This window comes from Salarias fasciatus, chromosome 6 (genome assembly GCF_902148845.1).
Source record: "Salarias fasciatus chromosome 6, fSalaFa1.1, whole genome shotgun sequence".
NCBI classification, from domain to species: domain Eukaryota; kingdom Metazoa; phylum Chordata; class Actinopteri; order Blenniiformes; family Blenniidae; genus Salarias; species Salarias fasciatus.
The window spans coordinates 36,478,865-36,491,811 of NC_043750.1; positions in this window are offsets into that span (position 1 = coordinate 36,478,865).

The following is a 12,947-nucleotide window of genomic DNA, read 5'->3' on the forward strand; positions in this document are numbered from 1 at the left end:
AAAAATCAAGCTGAAAAGACTTTGCTATGTGGAGCAATTAAGCGTCCATTTGTAAAAGCAGCAGCTGGGTTACGGCACCACAACACTTGACTCTGTCTCATTAGACCGACACCAAAACGCCACCTCAGAGTCGCAAGGCGGATCACAAATAAAAAGCCTGTTATCGTATGAAGAAGTACTTTGGAGTTGGTAGGTCACACCAAACTGTGTGTGTGTGTGTGTGACTGAGAGAGAGAGAGAGAGAGAGAGAGAGAGAGAGGGGGTGTTGGCCCTGTACTGCCTGCAGTGATCAACAACCCTGACTGGTTATGTAACCGGGATGCTGCAGTATGTAGGTCAGCAGCGCAGGGAGAGCGAGGGATGGGGTAAGAAGGATGTAGCTGAGGAGCGAGTGTGTGTGTGTGTGTGTGTGTGTGTGTGTGTGTGTGTGTGTGTGTGTGTGTGTGTGTGTGTGTTTGTGTGCGCATAACAGTCCTTTTCAGCCATTTGTCCACACACGGAGGACGTGTGCAGCTCAAACCGGGGTAAGCGGATGTCAAATAGCATCAGTCGCTGCAGAGGATCTGCTGCTCATTAAAGAGAAACGCTCCAGCGGAAGGCTGGAAATCACCCCACCGCACTGTCCAGTGACGCCGCACATATATACCTTCAAACATTTACTTGTAGAGCAAATCTTTACCTTTCACATTCCAAGGTGTTTGTCGAGCTGGCTGGAAAGATTTGAGCGCCATGCACCCTGCTGACCCTGTGCGACAAAAACATCCACAGATGCACACATGCATGTATGCAGCTGGTCAATTATTAAACACCGTCCTGCGTGAGTGGATGTGCAGGCTCCGAGACTCAAATTCCCCTTAGTGGACGCTGTTAAAGCTATTAATAATCTGTCAATGCATCCTGTGAATTTCTCCTACATAAATAATTAAGCATGACTGTGATGATTTGAGTAAATAAGTGAGGTTGTTGCTCTCCTGCCGAGCCTCCTCCTGCTTGATTTGATTATTTAAAGGTGGAACCTTCACAGCCAGAAACCAAGCCAAGCAAAAAGCATGACATCAGTTAGAAAACGGAAGAAAAAACACGGTATTTCGGCTACAAGAGAGTGGACGGCTGCAGGAAGGCTGATAGAGAAAGAAGGATTCCTCTGTTGAACATGCTGGGCTGGCTCCTCAGGAGGGAGGAACGCTGCCTTCCATGACCCATTGAGCAAGCGTCCATCGCAGCCATGCTGAAATAGGTCAGTCCATTTATGTGTTGTGTGTGTGTGTGTGTGTGTGTGTGTAATGCCACAGATGTGAGTGTAACCATGATTTTCATGGGGTCTGCTGCCAACTCCGGAGACACACTGTAGCAAACGCACACATAATACACGCAGCTTTTCACACCGCAGCGCTTAAATAGGCCACGATGAAGTTGTGCACATTTGAAAGTAGGCCACCAGGAAAGGCCGAGTGTGTGTTGGTGCGTGTCTGAGATGAATCAGCTCCGTGTTATGCAATGCTAAACCACACTCAGGTCCCATTACCATATCTTCTGCCGCTGTGCTGCAGGAAGTAGCTCACAGTGTGTGTGTGTGCACACGCACATGCACATCTGTCCGAACGGCGAGCGGTGCAGGACCGGCACGCAGCTTCAGCCAGGCATCACCTCCGTTTCAATCCCTCCATCTAAACAGTTCTCAAAAGAGAATCTTTCATGAGTAATTCTAAAACATGAAGAGAACTAATAGATATTAATCATCAGATGTTTTTATTGTGACTGTATGTGAATTATGTGTAGATATAAATGTTATGCGACTACGTGTAAATCTAAGTCACCTTGTCTATTCTTGTTTATTAATGCCCGCCCAAACAAAAAAAGCAATATACGAGAAGAAAATAAGCAAATAAATAAATCAAACACCACATCTATAATCTTTTTTTAATCCCTTGTGCCTGTCACACCAGCTTCAGCCCCGAATCTTTTCAAAACAAAGTTTTTATATTTTCTTTGAAATCGTTTTATGTTTGAATTTTCTTCATTCAAATTGTTCTGCAATCTCACCACATATTAAGATGCAAAACTGTCTGGTTCTGCTCATTTTACTTTGCTTGCTTTGCTTTGATTTGTAAATATTTGAATGTCTGTGAATTTCCTTAGTTTTAATTGCAGGAAAACTAAACGAGGGTGAGCCTGATATCTAATATCATATATATATATATATGACCTTTATTGCTCTTGTTTGTGGACTAGTTAATGATTTGATGTTATAATGATGTTATTACCCCAGATCTCAACACATTCAATAAAATATAGCTGCAGAGGGAATTATGATCCTGTTTGACTTCAAACATCACTGAAATACTGCTTGATATCTTCAGTATATATTGTACGTGCTGTTTCCAGCTGTTTTTCTGATCCATTATAATTCTGAGAAAGTTATTTCTATCTTCAATAGTGCTTGTGCTTTAATTGTGCAATATGAAATATCAGTACTTTCTTTTGTGATTTTATTATCTTTATTTTCACTTTTGCATTGGGTTGTCCCCAAATTTTTTACTGTCCAATACAAATTTAAACATGTGTGATACTTGAAAAATGTCGTTGAAGTACAGGTTTAAACATTTCGGGCCCAGCACTGAGCCCTGAGGGACTCCAACACCAATGTCCAATCACTGGCCAGCTTTTCAAACCGCTGCAGTCATCTGATCTAGTTAAAGGCGTAATGACAAATATGTCACGATTAATTGTGTCAAGGCTCTCTTGTTATCAATAAGTATTCCAACTGTGTATTAATTTAGTTCAGTAGCATTTGTGATTAAACCAGTTGCTTCTAGTCTTTCCATGTCTGTTGAAAATTAAATCAGATGCACAAGTGTAGTGATACTTATCACTGAGTCGAATTTAAATATTATATAAAACTTTACCATTCAAATAAGTAATGTCGAACTTCACGATTCTCCTGTTTGCTAATGAGAGCATGTGAGAATTGAACTGATTCACAAAAGTAGAAAAACAAGCGAACAGGTCAACTTGTTGTTTTCTTCATGCTCACAGTGGTTTTCATCAAACAACACTGCCGTTTATGTGGAAATGTTCACACATCTATATGTGGTAATGGTGATTAATAATGACAGCAGCGGCTTTGTTGAATTAATAGTATTCAGTTTACTGATTCAATTACAAGTGTGTGAGCAGGTTTTGTTTCATGTGAGATTTGACGTAATTGTATGTAAATTAAACTCATTTGTTTTCTGTAAAAGATTATGAACTAGTATATCTCCCTCGAATGTAATTTTTCTTTTTAATGAGACACAGTCACATCGCGCTCAGACCTTAAACTATTCATTTATTCATTGAATGCAAGAGAATGAATTAATGTCGTATCATTTAATTGCATATATTGTTACATTACAAAGCCAGATGGCTGATGGTGAGAACTGTATGGAGCTCTATTCACAACAAGTCACCAATGAGGTACTTTATCTGATTGTATACTTATTTTATGCCAACAGAAAGCTCCCATTGTTCTGTTTCTGCAGGCTTATGAACTGCCTCATTTAACATTTCCACACTTCACAGCACAAAGGGAGAATTTCCCCACGGGGATGAATAAAGTAGTTATCTACCTATCTACATTTTGAATGACGAAAGAGAGAGAGAGGGCGAGAGCGATAAATGCCTATTTCAGTGATCGCCTCTGCGTCCATGTTGTGTTGCTTTTTGCTTTGACTCTTTAATCCTGCTGAAAACAACACAGCAGTCACTCCCCAAATCTTTACAGTTCCTCACTGATTATATAAATTGTGTGACCAATAATTTTAACCAACCTGAACATCGATGTGTTACTATTTCGGTGGTGATTTTTTTTTAATTTATTTTTTTGTCCAGTTGAGTTGTTTGAACCTTCAATGTCGGCTCTTTGTATCAGTTTGAAGCAGAATTCGGCGTTTTCTCCATCTATGCAGAGACAGAGCTGGAGCCTTTTCAAAAAGATGTGTTTTCAGTGGCTGCTGTGTTGTAAACAGAACCTTGAGAGCGGTTTGTTTTACCCACTGATGACGTGTCAGTGCAACTGGAATCCTGAGTTTTCATAAGAAAAACAGATAAAAACAGTGAAAGAATCCATCAATGGCATTAACCAAGGAGCAGCTGTTCTGAGGACTTTGTTTTATATCTGGACTGAAACTCACTTCTCTATCCTTTCACACTTCCTCACACCTACAAATAGTTTGCTTTAATCAGCACAAAAACAGTGTAAACAGTTAGAAATACCCCTCAGTTCAATGATTTTGTTCATGTTTTAATGGCAGGAGTCCTGAAACGTGTTTCCCTGCACCGCCGCTGTCCTGCTGTGGTTTCTGGGAAAAGCCACTGAGCTGCATGTTTCAGATGTTTCTGAGCCGCGACACACCTGATTGTAATGAGCGGCTGGGTTTCCGGCTTCTGCAGAGGTCAAACGTGAGGCCTTTATTAAAATCAGGTGTGTCGGAGCAGAGAGCGGCTGAGTGGATCTGAACGGATTGATCCGGCCGGCACATGCAGGCCACATGTCACATTTCTGAAGTTACACCATGAAACACACAGATTTATTTAAAGGGGCTGTATCATGCTTTTTTAGCTAGTCCAAACCCTAGAAATGGCACTAACATGGTAATAGTTTATTTTTGGCGCTAAGGAAAAGTCATTTTGTGTGAAATAAAAGATTTTCTGGGGCTAATTCTGAAACCCGGAAGAGAAAACGCTCCGTTTCACTGAAATCCCGCCTCTCCCCCTGTGGACTTTGACTGACAGCTACTTCAGCCAATCAGCACTTCAAAACAAATACGCTGGCTAGCTTTAGCTCTTTAGCTCTAGCTTCTCTACACGCAACGAAACGCGAAAACGTCTTTTCCTGTTAGAAACTCACCAAAGACCCTTCAGACTCTTGCTCTTGCTTGACTGTTGCTTTCAGACGATGGTTAAAGTTTATCTCCGTAATCGGGGTTACAAAAAGTGACAACGCTGATTGCCGAGGGCCTGCGGGAGGGGGGCTCAGGGGAGCCATCTTCTCCGTGTGACGTGAACGTGGGAAAACAGAGCGTTTTCACGGGTATGGGAGGGGCTGCCTCTCTGAGCAGCAGAAAAACGAGGAAAGCTCAAACACACAGGCACGAAGGAAAAAAACGCTTTGGGGGTGTTTTTGGTGAGTACATAGCTATATAACAAGGTTAAAACAAACAAAAAGTGAATTTTGCATGATACAGCACATTTAATATTCAGCTTCAACGTGTTCACGCCATGTGTCACCGGTTTAAATACAACAGCCTCACTTTTGACTTTAATAGACCTGCCTCATCAAAAGTAAAATGTAAACTATGTAAACAGCAGTTAATCACTGACTAGTCACATTGCTGTGATTCAGTCAATCATTTGCAACACTTATATCATCATTAATACAAAGCTGTAATTTTCCAATCAGGTCACAGTAAAAAGAGCGGCACGTGAAGGTTTGAGTAAATCGTTGAAAATCTGCATAGAAACGTCTTGAAAATGTAAACACTGGTGCGAAAATGGATTTAATTCATTTAATTCATTGTCACAACATTTAGTTGTTAGCAGGTGCTTTATATTTATCAGCTGATTCCCTCACAAAGGCGCCAGAGAGACAGAAATCAGCATGAGGACGACAATCAAACCACTGAGATACAAACCACTAAACCACCGGAGCCGTTTCACTTCAGCTCTTCACTGGAACAGAAAGTGAAAGTGCTACAGGTAAAACAAAAAAATGTATTTCAAACAGAAACAATGACCTGAACCTCTCTGCGTCTCCAGCCTCCCAGAATTCTGCAGGATGGAAGATTTACTACCAATACATTAGACAAACTCATGTCATAATGAAAAATATAAGATAAAAGATCGCCACAGAGGGAGGTGTTGCCTCTTCTTTTTTTAAATGTATTTATTTTAAATTTGCAAAAATTCATCCTTCCACCCTCTATGCCTTCCTTCCTCAGTGAGGTTACTGAACAACAAAGGGAGATTACGCATAATCAAAACACACCATGAAACCAATAATCAATTTAATGGTCTCCTATTAACTCATGCAGCCTGTCTTTGGTTTTTGGCGAGTGTGAAGCAGCCGCATTAGTAGCTTCCTTCGGTATCAGTGAGACTCCAGGAAATCAGTTCAGCCAAGAAATGATCTCACTAATAATTAACAAATAAAGCCACAACACGTGAGTCAGAGTGTTTTCTGTGAATCCTCAAACACTTCAGTTGTTAAACTTCCAGTGATTATGCTGGACTCATTCTGTAATTTTTGTCAAGCTCTTTGCAGCAAGGTTAAGTTGCTCAGTTTTTTTAAAGATGAACACAATCAGTATCCAGTTAATTGAAAGTTATGGAAAACAAAACATTAAAAGAAAATCAACGCCTTCAAAGCCTTTCAGCTTTTTCTGTTTTTAATTCAGCAGGTCCAGAGGGAAGGATGAAGGTTTTGTAATAACAGATCCGGCCCTGACTTCTTGTTGTTGTCTTCAGCCTCACGAAGGCCTTTTTATCCTTCCTAGTAAAACAAGTCATATTTGTGAGATAGATGTGGACAGTAAAATATTTTACTGACATCAAAGGAGCACAAATGAGCCTCAGGGACATTTACGTGCACGGTATTAAAACCCTGAAGATGTCGCTCTGCTCCATAAATATTTTGCCCAAAACATGAAGGATCAATAAAGTTAATTAAACCCAGAGAGGAGAGAGTTTCTGAGGTATTCCAGTAACACTTACAGGGGGGCAGTAAGGCTTTATATATTGCTTCTAATCAAGCCTGGTTCATTATTGATGGAGTGTTTATTAATGGTTTAATTGACCCATTAAAACAGGTGCAGACTCACTGCTGTGGCTACAGACCAGCCAGACGCCTCTCGTCTCCAAGGACTTCTGGGTAAATATGGAACGCTTTCTGCTGCTGCGACGCTTCTGGAGGTCAGACTGCTTCCACAGTCAAAACCAAACCTGAAACATTCCCCTTCTCCCCAGGAACATGGACGATATGGCATGAGTGTGTGTGTGCGTGTGTGTGTGTGTGTGTGTACCTTTGCATTGTGTCTGTTATCTCAATGTGGAGTGCACTGAGTTCATGGGTGTCGTTAAAAAAAGAAAAAGAAGTGAAGAATGACCTTTTGAGGGAGAGTCTCAGACTAATTCAGCCACACTCTATTATTTTTAGTTTTCGTAACTTTTATTGATGAGATCCTGCAGGTTTTTGTGTCATATTGCATGTAAAAAATAAAAATGAAAAAATCAAACACTCAAGTTTTTTGTTAAAAGGTTCACATGGTTTTAAATAAAAAAAAAAAATTAAAAAAAACAAAAAAAACAAGTGATGCCTTCAGGAGTATTTGTGAGTGTGGGAAAATTCCTGAATGGTTTTATCATCAAACTGATACACAGGTAGCGTGTCAGCACCTGAGCAGATAGTCGTATAGAAGTGCAGAAACAACTTTAATTCTTTTCAAGCTGGATCAAGTACTGCTCACCGGTACGCTGTGCGTTCGCTCAGGTACACGGCTGCACGTGGCTTCACTCTTTATTGACTGTCACACGGTTTAAAAGAAGTTTTTAAGTTACATTTCATTTCTTTCAACGTGTGGGAAAACCTTCCTGTTTGAGAAAATTTACAGGTTTACATCTGTAACACGATCAGGAGCCTGTCTGGCTCAAAGTGCTGCGGCTTCATTAACCTCAGCTGTATTTTTACTCTGAATGAGGACGGAGTATTCTGACTAGTAAATACAAACACTTCTCTCACTACAAACGTCTCTGAATTTGAGTATAATTTGCTCCACATATCTGTACTTTTTACTGGCTGTATTTTCCATGAGGCGTCTTATTTTCAATTTTGATTTGAAGTGAAATTTCTCTGCATTACAAACATCCGTCCGTCCCAGGCAGAACACGCTCTGGACTAACTGGATTTTCTTGCTGTAACCATTGTTGAGGCCACCAAAGTGAAAAAAAATGAGTTAATGACACACGCATGAAGAGAACTGGTTGAAGTAAACACACTGAAGCACTGCACTTTTACCACTTCCTCAGCCCAGAATGAGTGTGTATTCAGCTCTTCAGCTGCATTCAAGGGCAATGCTGAGAGGACGGACCATGACAGAGCTGTACAAGTACACACACACACACACACACCTATCCAGAGTTGGTATTTTCAGGCATTACTGCGCGGCTGAGTTGAGAAAAATGCTCCGTCAGCATTCTCCAGGCGCGGTAACGTTATTTGAGGCGCCGGCGGCCGACAGACAGACACCGTGTTGAATCTGCGGTCAGTGAGGTAACCTGCAGTCGGTTGTGGTGATTATTAAGTGGATTAACCCATTTAGATTAGTCTCAGCCATTTCTTCCATCTGTCTGCTGTTATACTGTAGACCTGCTAATGTACACACACGCGCACTCACGCACGCACGCACACACACACACACACACACACACACACACACACACACTGGACACTACTGTTATTGTAGTGTTTAATATTATTTTCCTAAGGCGTCTTTGAGCCCAAATTTGACCCTGTAGACAAGCTCAAACACTAAGTTTGGCAAGTGCATGGTGACCAGTGAAACATTTGATAAAATTGAGAAAATTAACCCCTTGATTGTCAAAATGTGCTCTCTAGCGCCACCTAGACACATTAAAATGGCCACCACAGCCCACAGGAATGTCATAGAGTGATCAAACCAAAACTCATTTGTTCATCTCACGAAGACCTAAAAATCACGCTCTAACACCCTCGACCTACATCCAGCAGGAAGCCTGCAATTTGTCTTTAAATTCACATTTTTGCTCAAATTTGGCCGTCTGTCTCCTCCAGGATCATTGCATTGGCTTTAAAACATATTTAAAACAACATTGGCTTTCAAAACAACACTGCTGAAAAAAGTTTGTCATAACTTTTTAATGACTCACACAGTCAGGATTGTATTCGCTGTTAAAATTTGATTCTTAAATCCCATCGCCGGTCTGCTCTCATCCAAATGAATGAAAAAGAAATATGTACAGGTTGAAAAAGCCCATTGAGTGAGTGGCCTGGACTCTGAACCACAAGCCGAACACATTTGAACTGGGGGGAGATTTTGTCTCCTTTTAGGGTGTGAGGTTGTTCTATTTTTGTATGTTAAAAACTTTATGCATGAGTTTTTTTACGTTAACGTAATAAACATTTTTTTTTTTACAATATCTTTGATTTGACAGGAGGACCAGCTGCCAAGTCTCTAATTTCCATTTCCTGTAATGTTAATGCTCCCGCTGCTGAAGAGCTAATGACGGAAAAGAAACACACACACACACACACACACACACACACACACGAAAACACAACAATAGAGGCATTAGAAATGTGTTGACATGACCATGTGAGCAAATCTTTTCCATCTGACCTACTGTTCCACATATCTGTGCATGAAGACACACCCACACACACGCACACACACTGGATGATATCACATGCTCGCTGCTGACACACTCGCACAGCGGCCTCTGCCTCACATGCAGGAGAACACACACACACACACACACACACACACACACACACACACACACACACACACACACACACACACACACACACACACACACACACACACACCCGCACTAAGCTGTGATTAGTTGCTGGTTATTATTTGGAGCTGAGTGAACAGCAGACATGCATTTCGTGTCCAGTCCGGCGTCAGCGGGTGGATTTGGTGATTTGGTGACGGACGCAGCTGTCTCTCAGGAGGGACTTTAGATTAAGTGTGTCCCTGTGCGTGACACTGTTGAAGGTACAACTTAAAAGTACAGCAAGTTGTGTTTTCAACAAAAAAGAAATTGTGAATTGACTCCAAATGTGCACAGAAATAGAACATGAAGAGAAGTGTGATAAAGTTTATAGTGGGAGATCTAAACTTGAATCATTTTGTACAGAAATCTCAACAGGCTTTCAAAAGCACACAGTAGCATCCGTCCAGTTATTTTCTGTAATAGTTCATCCAGATCAGGGCCACGGGGCAGAGAGAAGCCCCTGAAACCGAACGGGACTCTAACCTTAAACAGCCTCTTTATGAGGCAACAGTTGTCCTGAAATGAGGAACCTTAAGGTCTTTCTGGGTCAAGCTCTCATCTTCTGTCTGTGTGTTGTTACACTGGCTGCACTCATAAGACAGTTAAAAGCATTCCTTAATGCTAAAACGGTAAAATGCTTTAATGATAAAAACCTTTTGTAATACTACATTTAAAATTGCCACAGATGTGGCATTATTGATTAGTATAATGAATGAGTGATCACCTCCAGTTACTCATGAACATCATCTAAGGAGGATTTTTGATGTGGAAGACGTTTGCTGAGATATTATCAGATTATTATCTTCCTTTTTTGTTAACCTGCAGTAATCATTAAAAAGAAAGTGGTGTTTGAGAATACTGCAGTGGCTTCTACTCTCTGGTTCTCAGTTTGACATGTTGTCAGATCTGTGGGTATTTTTTCCTCTGCAGACTCTTTTATCGTCGTCTTACGTCGTGCATGTAGTTTTAGGGAAGGACTTTTACTGACCTGTAATCTGATGATTTGATCTTCCTGGCAGATAACGTCCGTAAAGCCTGTTTTAGTACAACCAAGTTCAAAAATGTGTCAAACTGAATATTTTCAAACAGCAGCCCACTGAGAAGCGGATCCATAACCTTTACCTCTTGACCTGATTGTGGAACGGCGTCCAGATTCTGCTGATAAATACGTATCGTTCTCGGGTAGATGAGCCGTTTTGGAGGATTCCCCTGACGACAGCGCCAATAGAAACTGGATACAGCAGGTCAGGGATGATGAGCGTGGCTCTAAAAGTAGGCCACTTCATATTTATGCAACACCTCAGTAGTGCCAGACCACATGTGACTTTACCCCATGTTGAATTAAAACTGCCGTTTTCATTCATTTTTTTGTTTGCAAAAAAAAAAAGGCTTTTGTTTTCAGCACAGTGTATGTAACTAAATATATTTATTTAAAAAAAAAAAGACTACAGCATATTTTAATCTTTGCCTAAGGCCTTGGTTTTTTTTTTTTCCAATAAAGCAACAAATGCTCCCTGAAATGCAATCGGCATTTAAAATGTTTTTATTGCCCCGCAGCGACGCTTCTGCGAGTCAACCTGGGCTGAACCGAGACCGATTGACATTCAGGCCTCACATGATGCTCGCTGCCCATTAGCCGGTCTGTCGGCTCATCCAGCGCTCTGCCTATAGGAGTAAATTCAGATCAAAAAGTAGCCTGGCGTGACCCGAGCCGGGCGGACGTCATTAAGAGCCAGATATCTGGAGCCCTCGGGGGGACAGCACATGACCAGCACCAAGAAAAGATCCGACTTCGGCCCTCCGGGAGTAAGACTCCGCTTTTTCCTGTTCGCTTTATCTTCAATATTTATGTGAAATTAATGCAGCTCATGCTGCAGCCATGAAACATCAGACATGTGGAACTGAATGTTGTGGCCGTACGACACAAGTAACAGGAGAAGTGAAGACAGAGTCATGTGTGGAGGAGTCATCAGAAGGAACACAGTGCCTGCACAGGGAGAACATGCAAACCCAAAACAGAAATGTTCCTCCCAAGATCAGATTAGAGAGGTCTGTTATGTGGCCCCTGAAGAGACGTGCTTCACACCTCTGCTCTAAATCCTCAATCAAAAGCCTCAAATCAATCATTCTCATGTAAATTCACTTCTGAGAGCCATTTGGAAGATTTTACAGATAAAAATGAAGCTGTAACATCAGGCTCAATGGCAGTTTTTTTTTTTTTGTCTTTTTTTTTTTTTAAGTCCGGCTGCAGTCCTGTGCTTCTCAGCCTGTTTCAGAATTGATCTGATGGTTTAACGGTCCAGACCGGGTCTAATTGGCATGTTGATGGTTTCGATCAGATATGGGGGATATGGCGCTCCTCTGTCTGCCTTCTTTGTGGCTCACATGATCATTTCCATAGCAGTAATGCAAACAGGACCCCCCCCCCCCCCCCCCCCCCCCCCCCACCTCTCCCGGTGGCACATGGGACCAAGTCTTGACCTTGAGTTGGGGGGAATCCTCTTCATAAAAGACGGTCTCTTGTTGTAAAAGCAAGCAGCCAGAGAAGCTCTCCTGATGCAGTTAAGGTCAGTTTATCACACTTGAACCTGAAACAAACTTGTTTCAAGGTAGAAACAATCAAATACTCATTTATCGCTGCAATTTTTATACATCATTAAATGATCTGTTCCAATTTGGCGTCTGGTAGAGAGGTTAAACCACGGTTTAGAACCAGCAACCAGTGCAGATGGCTGAGAGGTCCAAGAAACTCCTGTTTTCCTCTTTAAACCCTTCTTCAACGGACAGAGCGGACAGGGAGGAAGAAAAACACACTGAGTTCAAAACATGTAAATGAAGGTCGTGACCACAGACAGCGGAGCCGTCCAGACAGGTCATGACCTCCTACTGCCGAACCCACATCTGCCACCGTGGCCTCTGACCCCTCACTCTGTTTATCACGCTGGCAGGGTGCAGGGGCAGGACAACGACCTCGATGACCCCAGTCTCCTCCCTCTGCTGCTGTTTTTCTTTTTTTTTTTTTCCTTCCCCCTCATCTCCTCATGTTTGGACTGTGTGTTTCCCTGAAGAGGTTCGAGCTGAACTTCACACTGCAGGAAATGCAGGTCGACACAAAAACAAAGCAGCATTTTTGACTGAAATTTGAATTACCGGTAGTTGTTTAACTGATTAAAAAAAAAGTAAATAGATGGGTGGATTCCCAGTGTTAGCGTCTTCCGCCACCTAGTGGCTGCAGAGAGAATTTCACGCAAGGAGGAAGACTCCTGAACAGAGGCTGAGCGTGAGTCTCAGTACAGAGGGGGCGGAGCATTCTCTACAGGCCCTTATGATAGTAATTTTACCATTCAAACAATCCCTCATGCTACCATCAAACA